Below are 15,481 nucleotides of genomic sequence, written 5' to 3' on the forward strand. Positions count from 1 at the left end.
ATAGGGAGGTCATACAGGCATGTGGAGGCCACACACACACACACTACTGGGCCTCATTTTGACTTGTTTTAAGACCATTACATTAAAGTTGGATCAGCCTGTAGTGTGTTCTTCCACTTTAATTTTGAGTGTGACTCCAAATCCAGACCTCCATGGGTTACTAAATTTAATTTCCATTAATAATTTTTGTGTTATTTTTTTGTCAGCACATTAAACTAAAGAGCAAAGTATTTAATAAGAATATTTTATTCATTCAGATCTGGGATGTCTTATTTTTGTGTTCCCTTTATTTATTTATTTATTTTTTTGAGCAGTGTACACACACACACACACACACACACACACTATTGAACAACAACCATGTTCTCAATGAACCCAAAAAACTCATTAATATCAAAGCTGAATGTTTTTGGAAGTAGTTTTTAGTTTGTTTTTAGTTTTAGCTATTTTAGGGGGATATCTGTGTGTGCAGGTGACTATTACTGTGCATAATTATTAGGCAACTTAACAAAAAACAAATATATACCCATTTCAATTATTTATTTTTACCAGTGAAACCAATATAACATCTCCACATTCACAAATATACATTTCTGACATTCAAAAACAAAACAAAAACAAATCAGCGACCAATATAGCCACCTTTCTTTGCAAGGACACTCAAAAGCCTGCCATCCATGGATTCTGTCAGTGTTTTGATCTGTTCACCATCAACATTGCGTGCAGCAGCAACCACAGCCTCCCAGACACTGTTCAGAGAGGTGTACTGTTTTCCCTCCTTGTAAATCTCACATTTGATGATGGACCACAGGTTCTCAATGGGGTTCAGATCAGGTGAACAAGGAGGCCATGTCATTAGTTTTTCTTCTTTTATACCCTTTCTTGCCAGCCACGCTGTGGAGTACTTGGACGCGTGTGATGGAGCATTGTCCTGCATGAAAATCATGTTTTTCTTGAAGGATGCAGACTTCTTCCTGTACCACTGCTTGAAGAAGGTGTCTTCCAGAAACTGGGAGTAGGACTGGGAGTTGAGCTTGACTCCATCCTCAACCCGAAAAGGCCCCACAAGCTCATCTTTGATGATACCAGCCCAAACCAGTACTCCACCTCCACCTTGCTGGCGTCTGAGTCGGACTGGAGCTCTCTGCCCTTTACCAATCCAGCCACGGGCCCATCCATCTGGCCCATCAAGACTCACTCTCATTTCATCAGTCCATAAAACCTTAGAAAAACCAGTCTTGAGATATTTCTTGGCCCAGTCTTGACGTTTCAGCTTGTGTGTCTTGTTCAGTGGTGGTCGTCTTTCAGCCTTTCTTACCTTGGCCATGTCTCTGAGTATTGCACACCTTGTGCTTTTGGGCACTCCAGTGATGTTGCAGCTCTGAAATATGGCCAAACTGGTGGCAAGTGGCATCTTGGCAGCTGCACGCTTGACTTTTCTCAGTTCATGGGCAATTATTTGGCGCCTTGGTTTTTCCACACGCTTCTTGCGACCCTGTTGACTGTTTTGAATGAAACGCTTGATTGTTCGATGATCACGCTTCAGAAGCTTTGCAATTTTGAGACTGCTGCATCCCTCTGCAAGATATCTCACTATTTTTGACTTTTCTGAGCCTGTCAAGTCCTTCTTTTGACCCATTTTGCCAAAGGAAAGGACGTTGCCTAATAATTATGCACACCTGATATAGGGTGTTGATGTCATTAGACCACACCCCTTCTCATTACAGAGATGCACATCACCTAATATGCTTAATTGGTGGTAGGCTTTCGAGCCTATACAGCTTGGAGTACGACAACATGCATGAAGAGGATGATGTGGACAAAATACTCATTTGCCTAATAATTCTGCACTCCCTATATATAACTGTATACAACTTTCAACCAATCTGACGATTCTTTAAAAAAATAACTAAATAAAGAAATCAACACATAAGTCCACTAGATTAAGTTCAACTCCCTAATGAATCTACAAGGACACTTTCACATCAATTGATCACATCAATAACTGGCTTAAATACCAGTGGTCTTTTACTTAAATTTTAAAGAATAATACATGTCATTAGGAAATATGATTATAGAAAAAAAAATAATAATTATAAATTTATTAATAAATTATGAATATTATCGCTTCTATCAAACTTTCCCTGCAAGATCATTGTCACTCTTGTGGTGGTAATCACCAGTGTAGAAAGTCTGCATTTTACTTTAGTTTTTATCAATTCAGTTTTGTTTTATTTATATAGTGTCAAATCGCAACAACAGTCGCATTATGACTTTTTTTTAGTGTAAGGTTAAGGAATAGGGTTGATCTTAGTCCTAGTTACCTTCTCCATGGAGTGTACTGCTCCTGCTCCTCCTTCTAATGATGGTTATCATACTGCATTCACATTTTCTTGTAGACTTTCAAGGGGATATTCAGTTCAATTTTATTTATTTAGTAAGTGTCGCAGTCTGGCTGAGAAGCTGACTATGTGGAGTGAGGAGGTGGACCCAAGTGCAGACACACAAAGAGACAAAACTTGACGTAATAAAACAACAGCCATTCAATAAGGCTGGCAAAAATAATACAAAGGCAAAGGGAGAAAACTAAAACCAAAACTAGTTGAATTTAGGCTAAACATATAAAACCATGGAACATAAACATTAACAAGAACATAAAAACCTGACATGAAGTCCTAGCATAAAATCAAAACCCTAGAAACATGGCATGACGTGGAAACAAGGCAGGATAACAGACAACTGGACGAGAAATGAATGGAAACACACAGACTAAATGCACAAAGGAGGTGATCAGGGGAAGTGGAAACACACGGGGAAGCAGCTGATATGAATCAACATAATGATGCTACAGAGGAAGTAAAAATAAACACAATGAACATGGAACACCAGACCTCTTCAAAATAAAACAGGAAACATAACCGGACGCAGACATGACACAAGCTTGACAACATGGAACACGCAGACATGAAACACGTGACAGACTGAGACAAGTGGACTTTACATGACGAAGTGACAAGGAACACGCGCACTATAAATACACACAGAAAAAAAAGGGAACTGGAGAGGCGACATAGACATAACCAAGCACAAACAGAATATGATGGCTGCTGAAAATCAACCATGAAAGAATTGAGACACAAGGGACACAAAATGTAAACAAGAGGAGAAGATGGGAGACAATGACATTACTGAAACACATGAAGGGTGCGGGAGACATAAACACAAGGGGAGAAGACACAAGGGGAGTCTAATAGATAATAAACTATAACTGGGTAGCCTAGACAAAATAGATGCGCTAAAAATAACTACATGAACTAAAACATAAACCATAAACATTCAAATATATTAAAACTCAAAACGCTGGGTCAAATGACACAAAGTTTTCTTTTTTTAATGTCAGCGTTTGTTGATCAGGTGCTTTGATACAGGACTCTCGCTAGCTTTTTCCCAGTAAATGTTTTAATGATGATCACAGGAAGAGTCCTGCTGTTTTGGACGCTGGAAACATGTTTGCTTTCACTCTTCCTGAGCTCACTGTCTCGGTAACAGCTTGGCCTCTTTGCTCTTCGCGGTGTGTCAACAATTTTCCTCCTGTTGCTGTTGTTTGTAGTCTGGAACCGATTCAGAGGAAATTTGAATTGATTTGTGGAGAGAGGTCGTGCTCTGAAGCAGGTAAAGCAGTGAAAAACATAACAAACTCCCAAAGATATTAGAGCTTATAAGAATTCAGAAGCTGAGGATAAGTGTTTCAAACAAGTACAATGGGGTGATTGTGTGAAAAGTTAATGTCTGGAGATACAAAAATGAAATGTTAGAGACAAAACAGTTTGGGTGAGAAGTAGGGGGCACTGCTAGGCAGCAGAAACTTGCCAGAATTAGGGGAAGGATCGATGCATATACAGAAAGGTCTAGAGGCAAACCAACTGCAGAGCGTAGCATCTTGGATAACAGCTGATCTTTTAGCACAACAATCAGTGACCAGACTATTTATTTGTTTCAATATGATTATGTCAAAAGATCAAATGCCCTGTAATAATAACTTTATTTATTTATGTAGCTCTTTTCAAAACAGTTCATGCTCTGTTCATGCCAGCCACAATGTTCTGCATAAGTTCATCCAAGGCATTGTCTGTCTCGTCTGCATACAGTGACGTATGGATAAAGTGAAACAAAAAATGAAAAAAACTTTAAAAGTAACTTATAACAACCCCAAACAGCACATTTAAGTACTTGACTTATGATGCAAAGATATTCACACATAATTACGTGATGTTCCACATTAAAACTTTCACAATTATTTTTTTCACTAGCTGGGACCACATCCTCATGGCAGATGATGTGAGCATGAATTGAGGCTGCGCTTTGGAAGCCTTGATGTATAAGCCTTCATACAATGTTGTTAGATACAACATTGAAAAGGTAAAGTTGCATGGGCAAGTTGAGGTGTCACTACCATTTCAAGGAACACATAATAACACATAGTTTAATTCATGAAAGTTGTAAACACAAATATGTAGTATAAGCACACTTAAATGCAAATGAACTGATATATCTGGCAAAAATGATCAGGAAGGCTGGCTCTGTGGTTGGCATGAAGCAGGACACTGTTGGGACAGTGGCAGAGAAAAGGACACTAAAGAAACTGCTGGACATTATGGACAATGCTGGGCATCCTCTCCACATGGCCATAAACAACCAGAGGAGTCTGTTCAGTGATAGGTTGCTTTTCCCAAAGACAAGAACCAGCAGACTTAAAAACTCCTTTGTCCCACACACCATCAAACTGTTTAACTCCTCTCTTGAGGGCATAGGGAGGGGAAACAGGACAAAGGGGGCGGGACAACTAAGCTGTAGTGCCTTTTCACTGTGCAATACTTTTTGTTAATATCCAACGGTGCAATAGACTCACAATACTTGAAATGTGCAATTCCCTTGTATTCTTATCCTATTTATTCTATTTATCCCTTTTGTATACTCTGTATTTATATATATCTCTGTATTTATATATGTGTACATATGATATATTTCTGCTCACATTCTGTAACTTCTGTCGGTGCTGTGCTATTGGAAACCGAATTTCCCACCCGAGGGATCTAATCTAATCTAATCTAATCTAATCTCTATTGCAGTTACTCAAGACGGTGTCTAAATGAACAGAATGAACCTTTTTATCTGAAAGTGTATTGCAGTGTGATTAGAAATCAAATGAAATGACAACATGATCTGTGGTTAACAGGGTTGCCAGCATGATCCAGCAGTTCCTTCCTGTATTTACAAATGGTAGACGAAAAGTTACAATGAACAGTTTCCAGAAACTTTTCATCTTTGCCTGGAGTCCTGCAAGGGAGCAACAAATGTGAAGAGGAGGAAGCCACCACCTTCCAGTGCAAACGGTGACTCTGACTTGAGTCCATCAGAGTCAAAATCTCAAACTTCTGTGCTGCTCCATGATCTGCTACTGCTGTAAAAAAAAAACAAAAAAAAAAAAACATTCCATTAAAGTGAATGGAAATGCTCTACTTTATGCATGTGGGTGCTAAGTTCTGTGCTTGCAGGTTGTTGAATTTGTTCTCAAGCTATTTAATTGTGCATGTGAGGTTAAATATTTTCCTTGGATTGTATTTTTTTTCCTCACATGCAAAAAAATAATAATTTGATAGTTTTCTCAATATTTGCAAACACAGTTGATCCCTACAGTTGATCCCAAAGCTTGCAGTTTCTCGGACTGTGCAATTAACATTAAGTCAAAGAAGTCCAAGAAGCTGGGAAAGAAAAGCGTCTGGACTTCTCTAAGTTTCTTGAAGACGTTTCACCTCTCATCCGAGAAGCTTCTTCAGTTCTAAGAGCACAAGATGTGAAAAAGGGGGTGGGTCACACACACACAAACACACACACATACCTTGGGGGACACTCCTGGCTTGAAAACCTAACAAAACATTTTCCAAAACTTTAAATCAGAGGATTTGGAGTTGAAAGAGATTTCCACCTTACCTCTCGCGTTCTGCCTGGCTGCCATGTTCCTCATTTGAGGGAGCAGTCCCTCATCTTTTTCCTCAGACTGACTCATAGGACAGTTGATACCTTTACAAAAAAACCAAACCCAACATGCTCCATTATTATCAGGACTTGCTCATAACAGGGTTGTTAAATAATTTAAGGAGATTCATAATGAAGTAATGTTTAAATGACATAGTCACACAACAGCCTGTTCTTCCAGCTTCAGCAGGAGATGCAGGATTCACACATCTCGTACCAACTGACAAATGAATTTTTTTTTCCGTTATAAGACAGTTCAATAAACATGCATGAACACATGACAAAACACATACATTAACTCTTAAATATGAAAGTGCTATTACATAATCACACATTTGTGCACTGCTTTTTATTAATTGTTTTCTTCTTGAACACCTTGTATTTGTTTTGTTACGCCTATGTGCCTTCAGTAATGAATAAACTCAGTAAACTGATCATCAGGGAATACAGTGAGTGGCGTTTGATGTGCTAAGCTAGTGTGAGTGTGTGTTTCCTGGACCACAATGAGATCATACCTGGCTTTAGGACTTTTTAGGAGAATACAGGAATTAATCTGACATTCTCTTTTTCATTTCATCACTTCCACTTTCCCACACTGTAAACCTCAATGCTGTAGTCCAGTCATCTTTCTGCCCACCTTCTTCAAACCAATTACCCTCCACGCACCATACTTTAAAATCACACCGCTCATCTTTGATTTTCCCTTGCAGAAACCTATGTGCAACCCACCTCATGCAAGTCACTTCATCCAAGCCTCCATCTTATTTTCACCACCACCAGAGGGTACCAGAGGGACCTGCCTCGATTTACGAGCCAAAGAATTTCATTATGGGTAAATGTGGCTACACTGGTTATCTGTACATGACAATAAAACTTGAAACTTGATTCCTATCACCGCTGAGATTTCACTCTGTGATGAGCCATCGGAGTCTGATCAATTCTTTATTTAATTCCTTCTAATAATCTGGCTTTACTGAACTGCCAGCTGCTGGAATCAATATTATTTGCCAGTCAAAGTCATCATTGTTGCGACTGTTTGAATACAGTTTGAATTAATACGTTTCATTCCACCATCATCTGATTAAGATAGACAACTATGACTGAGATATATATATGATTGCAAATAATCGTGATGCTCAAAAGAGGGAGGTGAAAAGAGAGCAGAATAAGTACAGTGCCAGGCCTTTGGGACTGAGCCGTTGTTACTGACTTTGCCAAGTGCAAGACCTGAAAGATGATGTTCTGATGGGTGAGTAGTTTGTGTTGTTGCTCAGTATTTCATACTCTATTTCAACATTTTATAGTTGTTAAAAGCTGAATTCGTGTAAACTTAGTCATCTAATCAATTTCGGCATCAACGAGAACGACTGGGCTTTGTATCAAAAGATATTCTGATAAAGCTTTACCCCAAAAATTCTGTTACAGCTTTACAAAAATACGTATTTATATGTTCATACGTACTAATTATGATTGGCAGCGAAGGCAGCTTGATCATTGTCACTCTTGTGGTGGTAATCACCAGCATAGACTGTTTGCATTTTAACTTTAGCTTTTATCAGTTCAATTTTGTTTTATTTATAAAAAACAAAATTGAACTGATAAATTCAATATATATTTAATGTGTATATATATATATATATATATATATATATATATATATATATATATATATATATATATATATGTATATATATATATACAGAGGATCGCAAGTTCGATTCCTGCCTGGGGCGTCTGTATCCAGTAAGGGTCCTAAGGCTAGACCCCCTATGCTAAGCAAGCCTACCGCAGACATGAGCGAGACAGATAAATATGAAGGCATGCCGGCTCGGACGTCGCCCGGATCAACAAGGTCCGCGTCAGGTGTTGAGGAACCAGGGCACCCTGACGAAAAGTGGGCTACTGGAACAAGAAGGCATCGGTGGGCAAGAGACGAAAACAGGGCGTTGTTGGAATGCTACTACGCAAGTAACCCCGGCGGAAGGGGCTACATGAATAGGATGAGGGACCTATGGATTCTTCGATACCCAACATCCACAATGACGGCGAAACAACTAGTAGCTCAGTGTTCCAACATTCGAAAGAAGGGACTGCTCTCACAGCTAGAGATTGACGAGGTACAACACAAATGCTACGGCAAGGAGGAGTCAGGACGCCAGGTCAGGGGGGAGATATCATCACCCCCACCCGAGATTGGGTACACAGCCCCAAGTGCGATAGGAGAAGGATCGTTGAGTGCGAAAGGAACTGACCTGAAAAATAGGATCATGGCCAAGCTTGAAACCTTGATCCCCCGTAGCCGGTTACCAAGATTACGTGAAGTACGTACGTGAAGAAGGTCTGCTAGATAATGTTAATGCAGCACTACGGGCAATACCTACAACCACGATTACCGACACTAACAAGCTGATCTACAATACGGCAGCAGTGATCAGTGAGATGCTTGGCTACAAGTTGAACAGCCACAAGGTGCAGTACCCCCCATGGAGAAGGAGGCTAGAGGGCAAGATCAAAGTAGCACGGAGGGAGGTTAGCCAACTAACGAAGTTGCAGAAAGGTGCGACAAATGAGGTGCCTAAGAAATACAGCAAGCTGTCCATACCTGAGGCCTTGGAAACTGCCAAGCAAAGACTCACAGCCTTGGCCAGCCGCTTGAGGAGGTACACCAGAGAGATAGAAGGCAGGAGAATAAACCAGCTGTTCTCCACAGAACCAGCAAAGGTGTACTCTCAGTGGCAAGGGAACAATAAGAGAACAGCACCACCAAGGCTGGAGATGGAGCAATACTGGAAGAGCATATGGGAGAAGGACGCAACCCATAACGGCAATGCTCAGTGGCTAGGGGATCTGAGGGCAGACCACAGCGACCTCCCTGAACAGGATCCAGTAACCATCACAGTGGCAGATATCCAAGAAAGGGTCTCCAGTATGAAGAGTTGGACAGCACCAGGGCCCGACATGGTTCACGCCTACTGGCTGAAGAAGCTGACTGCACTCCATGAGCGTCTGGCAGCACAAATGAACCAGCTGCTAGTTAACGAGAGACACCCGGAATGGCTAACCGAAGGCCGGACGGTCCTGATCCCCAAGGACCCCAAGAAGGGACCGGTCCCCTCCAACTACCGACCAATAACCTGCCTCAGTACTACATGGAAGCTCCTGTCAGGCATCATATCGGCTAAGATGAACAGGCACATGGGTCAATACATGAGCGGGACACAGAAAGGAATTGGCAAGAATACCAGAGGCGCAAAACACCAGCTACTGGTAGACAGAACAATCAGCCGAGACTGCAAGACCAGACTGACCAACCTGTGCACTGCCTGGATTGATTACAAGAAGGCCTATGACTCAATGCCCCACAGCTGGATACTGGAATGCCTAGAATTGTACAAGATCAATGGGACCCTAAGAGCCTTCATCAGGAACTCAATGGGGATGTGGCGTACAACACTAGAGGCCAACTCCAAGCCCATAGCACAAGTCACCATCAAGTGCGGGATCTACCAAGGAGATGCTCTGTCCCCACTGCTGTTCTGCATAGGCCTGAACCCCCTCAGTGAGATCATTAACAAGACTGGCTATGGATACCGACTACGGAACGGAGCAGTTGTCAGCCACCTCCTGTACATGGATGACATCAAGCTGTATGCCAAGAGTGAACGAGACATCGATTCACTGATCCACACTACCAGGCTATACAGCAATGACATTGGAATGTCGTTCGGACTGGAGAAGTGTAGTCGGATGGTAACAAAGAGATGGAAGGTAGTCAGAACTGAGGGGATTGAACTACCAGAAGGCAACATTGCAGACATAGAGGACAGTTACAAGTACCTGGGGATCCCGCAGGCAAATGGGAACCATGAAGAGGCCGCTAGAAAAGCTGCAACCACCAAGTACCTGCAGAGGGTCAGGCAAGTCCTGAGGAGTCAGCTGAATGGTAAGAACAAGATCCGGGCCATCAACACGTACGCCCTGCCCGTGATCAGGTACCCTGCTGGGGTAATAGGCTGGCCAAAGGAGGAGATAGAAGCCACTGACATAAAGACAAGAAAGCTCCTTACCATGCATGGAGGGTTTCACCCCAAGTCCAGCACCCTGAGGCTGTACGCTAAGCGGAAGGAAGGGGGCCGGGGACTGGTGAGTGTCAGCACCACAGTCCAGGATGAGACAACGAACATCCAAGAATACATTGGGAAGATGGCCCCAACTGACAGAGTGCTCAGTGAATACCTCAGGCAGCAGAAACCCAAGAAAGAGGAGGGAGACGAGGAACCATCATGGAAGGACAGGCCCCTGCACGGTATGTACCACCGGCAGATAGAGGAGGTGGCTGATATCCAGAAATCCTACCAGTGGCTGGACAAAGCTGGACTGAAAGACAGCACAGAGGCACTAATCATGGCAGCACAAGAACAAGTTCTGAGCACAAGATCCATAGAGGCTGGGGTCTATCACACCAGGCAAGACCTCAGGTGTAGGCTGTGTAAAGATGCCCCAGAGACAATCCAGCACATAACAGCAGGGTGCAAGATGCTAGCAGGCAAGGCATACATGGAACGCCATAACCAAGTGGCCGGCATAGTGTACAGGAACATCTGTGCCGAGTATAACCTGGAAGTCCCGAGGTCAAAATGGGAGATGCCCCCAAGGGTGGTGGAGAATGACCGAGCTAAGATCCTGTGGGACTTCCAGATACAGACAGACAAAATGGTGGTGGCTAACCAACCGGACATAGTGGTGGTAGACAAACAGAAGAAGACGGCCGTAGTGATTGATGTAGCGGTTCCGAATGACAGCAATATCAGGAAGAAGGAACACGAGAAGCTGGAGAAATACCAAGGGCTCAGAGAAGAGCTCGAGAGGATGTGGAGGGTGAAGGTAACGGTGGTCCCCGTGGTAATCGGAGCACTAGGTGCGGTGACTCCCAAGCTAGGCGAGTGGCTCCAGCAGATCCCGGGAACAACATCGGAGATCTCTGTCCAGAAGAGCGCAGTCCTGGGAACAGCTAAGATACTGCGCAGGACCCTCAAGCTCCCAGGCCTCTGGTAGAGGACCCGAGCTTGAAGGATAAACCGCCCGCAGGGGCGTGCTGGGTGTAAAAGTATATATATATATATATATATATATATATATATATATATATATATATATATATATATATATATATATATATATATATATATATATATATATATATACACACACACACACACATATGTGTGGGCAGATTATGATACAGCTGACAGTTTTGGAGATAGTAATTGTCATTAATGAGAACGATTTATGTGTAAAGAATAAAAACTTAAAACAAGTGCTTATAAACTGTTAACACACGACCTATTGAACCTGCCAGATTGTTTCATGTTGTAACCTTTTAAACTTACAGAGTTCTGCAAGAAAGTGAAACTGAAATCGCGACCGCATTTGCCAGTTCCTGTCATCTCACCACAAAGACATGTTCTGCAAGAACAGAATATGCTGAAGAAGTCACGTACTGCTTGAAAAAGATACTGTATAACCAGTCAAGTGTTTGCCTTATATGGGATTATTTTGAAGCTTCTGGAAACGTATGTGACCCCCTCTGCTTATTCTTTATTCTTAATTCTTTAATGTTACAAAAATGAGGAATTGTATCCTGGTTGCTTTGACATTTCACCTTCTGGTGGTCACAGTAGTAGAGATTAACGGTGATGTTACTTCTTACTTTTTTTATTTCTGTTTTGTATAATCTGAATTATATGTCACATAGAAACCATATTTATTTGTGTAAGACTGCCAGTGTAACATGTAAAATGCTTTTTTTTAAAGACTGACAGAAAACTTCTGATGGAACAAAAAAAAGTAATACTTTTGCAAGCTGCATGAGTAGAAAGTATTCACAGTTTTACTTTTATAAACTTCACTGTGTTTAGATTTCATTCAAAACAATTCCCTTCAGTGTGCATTCAGTGTCCCTTAAGGATGTTGTAAATCCACGATTTTAAAAATTAAGAGTAGCATCATCTGTTGAGGTGCGTTTGGCAGTAGGGATAATGATGACACCTGACCTTGGATAACAATGCAAATGTCTAAATACTTTTAGAAGTTACTGTTTACATTTGAGAAGTCTTCATACTATGATTTTGTAAGTATGTTATTCTCTTTTTATTAAACAACCTATATAAACACAAATAATCCAAAATAAACATATAATCAAGAACAGACGTAAATAAAAAAAATAAAAATAAAAATAAGAAAGACAGACGGGTGTACCCTCTAGTGTGTATGTACTCGCACACACATATTCACTCACACACCCATATTCTTAAGCATACATACACATACCTACTTACATATGTGTTCACTTGTAGTCTCATACATACTAACATATACATATAAACACATAACGATTCAGAAATGTGGCATATATAGTTACAGAGATTCAAACAAGATCGGGTCTCCTTAACCGGATGTAGTGTTTCCATTTACCCCAAATTTCACTAAATATATCAAACTGGAGTCTTTTAATGAAGGTAATTCTTTCCATTTTAAACATCCCATGTACAGTCTCATGCCAATCACCCAGTGATGGAATTTTCGCACTAAGCCATTTCTTGGTAATAATTTTACGGGCAGCCAAACTCAGGATACCATACAACTGCTTAGACATTTTATCTACATTTACTGAGTATAAATATCCAAACAAAGGTTCGTCCCAATTAAAGGGAAGCTGCATACCAAAAATAATCTGCAACTCAGAGTGGATCAATACCCAAAAAATGTTGATCCTTGGGCAAGACCAGAACAGATGAAAATGTTTTACTCCTTGGGCCCCACAATTTCTCCAGCAATTAGAGTGATTAAAATAATGTTTACTTTGTGCAGGGGTAATAAAAAAACCTACAGATACTCTTCCAACCGTAACATCTCCATGTATTAGAACTAGAAATTCTCCACTGAAAAGCGCACTGCTCATACCAAATGTTATCTGATATTGCTATATTTGTTTCATTTTCCCATTTTTTTTTGATGTAGGTAGTATTCCACTTCTTAACCTCTTGTATACCCTTGTACAATCTTGAAATCACCTTAAGGCCTGTGTCAGCCTGATAAGCCTTGACAAATATACTCAGAACAGGTAAAGAAAAAAGATCTGTTCTCTTAGGTATAAAATTATATAGATGATGCCTAATTTGTAAGAACCTAAAAAAGTCCGTTTTACTTAACTGGTATTGATCTTTTATTGATTGGAAGTCCCTAAGAATTCCCTTATCGTAAAACATACAATATGCCGTTAAACCTTGTCCAGACCATTTTTTATATCTTACGTCTAATTCATTAGGTAAAAAATCACTGTCAAAAGCGCACCATCTTAAAATCCTAACCTCTTCAATCCAATCATTCTTATTAAGAAATTGTAACCAGAGTTTTAAAGGTAGGTTAATCCATTGGTTTCCTTGATGAATTTGTTTTTTAATAAGTGTCACATCCCCTAGAATTGCCTGAATTGGAGAATCTTTTAAGGTCACTGTTTCTAGTTCTTTCCATCTCGCTTGATAATCTACATTACACCAACACACTAATGTCCTCAATTGAGCAGAAATATAATAGTCTTTCAAACATGGGAACCCCAACCCTCCTTTGTCTTTAGCCAACTGAATAGTTTGGTACTTGATTTTGTAAGTATGAAGAAAGTACCAGATCTGGACACCTGCCATTTTATCAGCGATGTTCCACAAAAGCTTTGTGGTACATCCTGACCCCTAATCTTTCAGTTTACTTTACTGGAATAACAACAAATAAATGTAAACCTAACCCACACTATTGTTGCAGTGCTGTTGTTATTGTATTTTACTGGATGTATAAAAAATGTATTATTATTAAAACATTCATTCAAATCTTTTATTATTTGTAGAGAAAATATTGCTATTTTTCTTGTTATGCAGTCAGTATCTGACTATTTTCAGTACACATTTGGAGATATTTCATTTCCAAAGGGATGTTCCAGAGTGAAAAAAAGCTTACAAACACTTTGCTGTTTATGTGGGTACAAAGAATTTATTTGGCCAAGGAGAAGACAAGGACATATTTCACCACATATGTATATGTATTATTTGAGCTGAAACTATATGAGAAGTACAGTAATCAGTTGATACTGAAACACATAAATGTTAAGATATTGTAAAAATTCTTTGTGAATGCATGTCATCATATTCTAAATTATTAACTAATACGAATTACAACCAACCAACTACCTGATCATGTTTGGCTGGCTGATTTTGGATTTTTAGTTGACATAACGCGCTGAACACGAGCCTTCAGGGGCTAAATGCTGTGGTAAGCCAACTGTATTCACACATCAAACTGCTACTTTTCCAAAGACACCTCTCACAAACGCAGCCCAATACCACACATTTCCCATCACTGCAGGAAATAATGACCAGTTTTCCACAAACCAATATCAGTACACAAATGAGGAGGTATGTAGCAGACATCTCTTCTCTGACTGAGGAGTTTCAACACCGCTTTCAGGATTTTGCAGCTGTTAGGAGATCATGTTTTTTTCCTCTCCTTTGTCCGTGGACCCTGATGACACCGAGCATCGCAGTCGGAATACTCGTTGTTTATCCTGGTTGTTGGTTTAAAATTGAAAACACATCCATTTTTGTTTTTGATATCTGACTCAAAATAAAATAACATATTGTAGTTTTTTGAGGACTTTTGATGGTCAATTAAAAAACTAATAAACGAGTGATGTACGGATTTATATGGGCCATAATGTTTTGTACTTTTGAATAAGTTGACTCTTAATGTTATTTTCCTGTTCACGTGTTTTGAATTCAGATGTTTATTTTTTCTTCATTTTATGTGTTCTTCAAATACATGATTTTGGTGAAAACGTTTAATAATAAATCGATCATAATAAAAATTTGTGTTTGAAAAAAGGAAAAAAAATATTGTAAAATCTTTCATTTGCATTTAATGTTAATGGTTCAAAATATTTCAGGCTGAATGGTTGGCCCCCACACATCTCACCTTCCCAATCTGGCCCTCTTTGCAAAAAGTTTGGACACCCCTGGTGTAGAAATACAGAAATAGCAGTTACATTTATGGTACAAATGGAAATATGAAGAAAAACAAAAAAGCTAATGAAACAAATAAGACATGGTAACAGGCTTGCTGTCAAATTATTATAACGTATTTCTAACGGTTTCTTCTAATCATTACAGATAAGCCCATTGACGGTAAATACTGTGCTTTCGATTCTCTCACAAATGAGGAAGAACATAAAAAACGAAAATGATCTGGATAACAAGTTGACACCATCACGTCAAGCTGACATAATTAAACACATCGAAGTCATGAAAGCTGAGGAAAACTGTGGAAAATATAAACTCCTGAAGATTACATGAAGTCTTCATTGGAAATAAAACAATGAGCAAGATTCTGTTTTGATTGT

This window comes from Diplotaxodon limnothrissa, linkage group LG11 (genome assembly GCF_057381915.1).
Source record: "Diplotaxodon limnothrissa isolate DT_005_m linkage group LG11, D_limnothrissa_male_GT1.1, whole genome shotgun sequence".
In the NCBI taxonomy this organism is placed as follows: Eukaryota; Metazoa; Chordata; class Actinopteri; order Cichliformes; family Cichlidae; genus Diplotaxodon; species Diplotaxodon limnothrissa.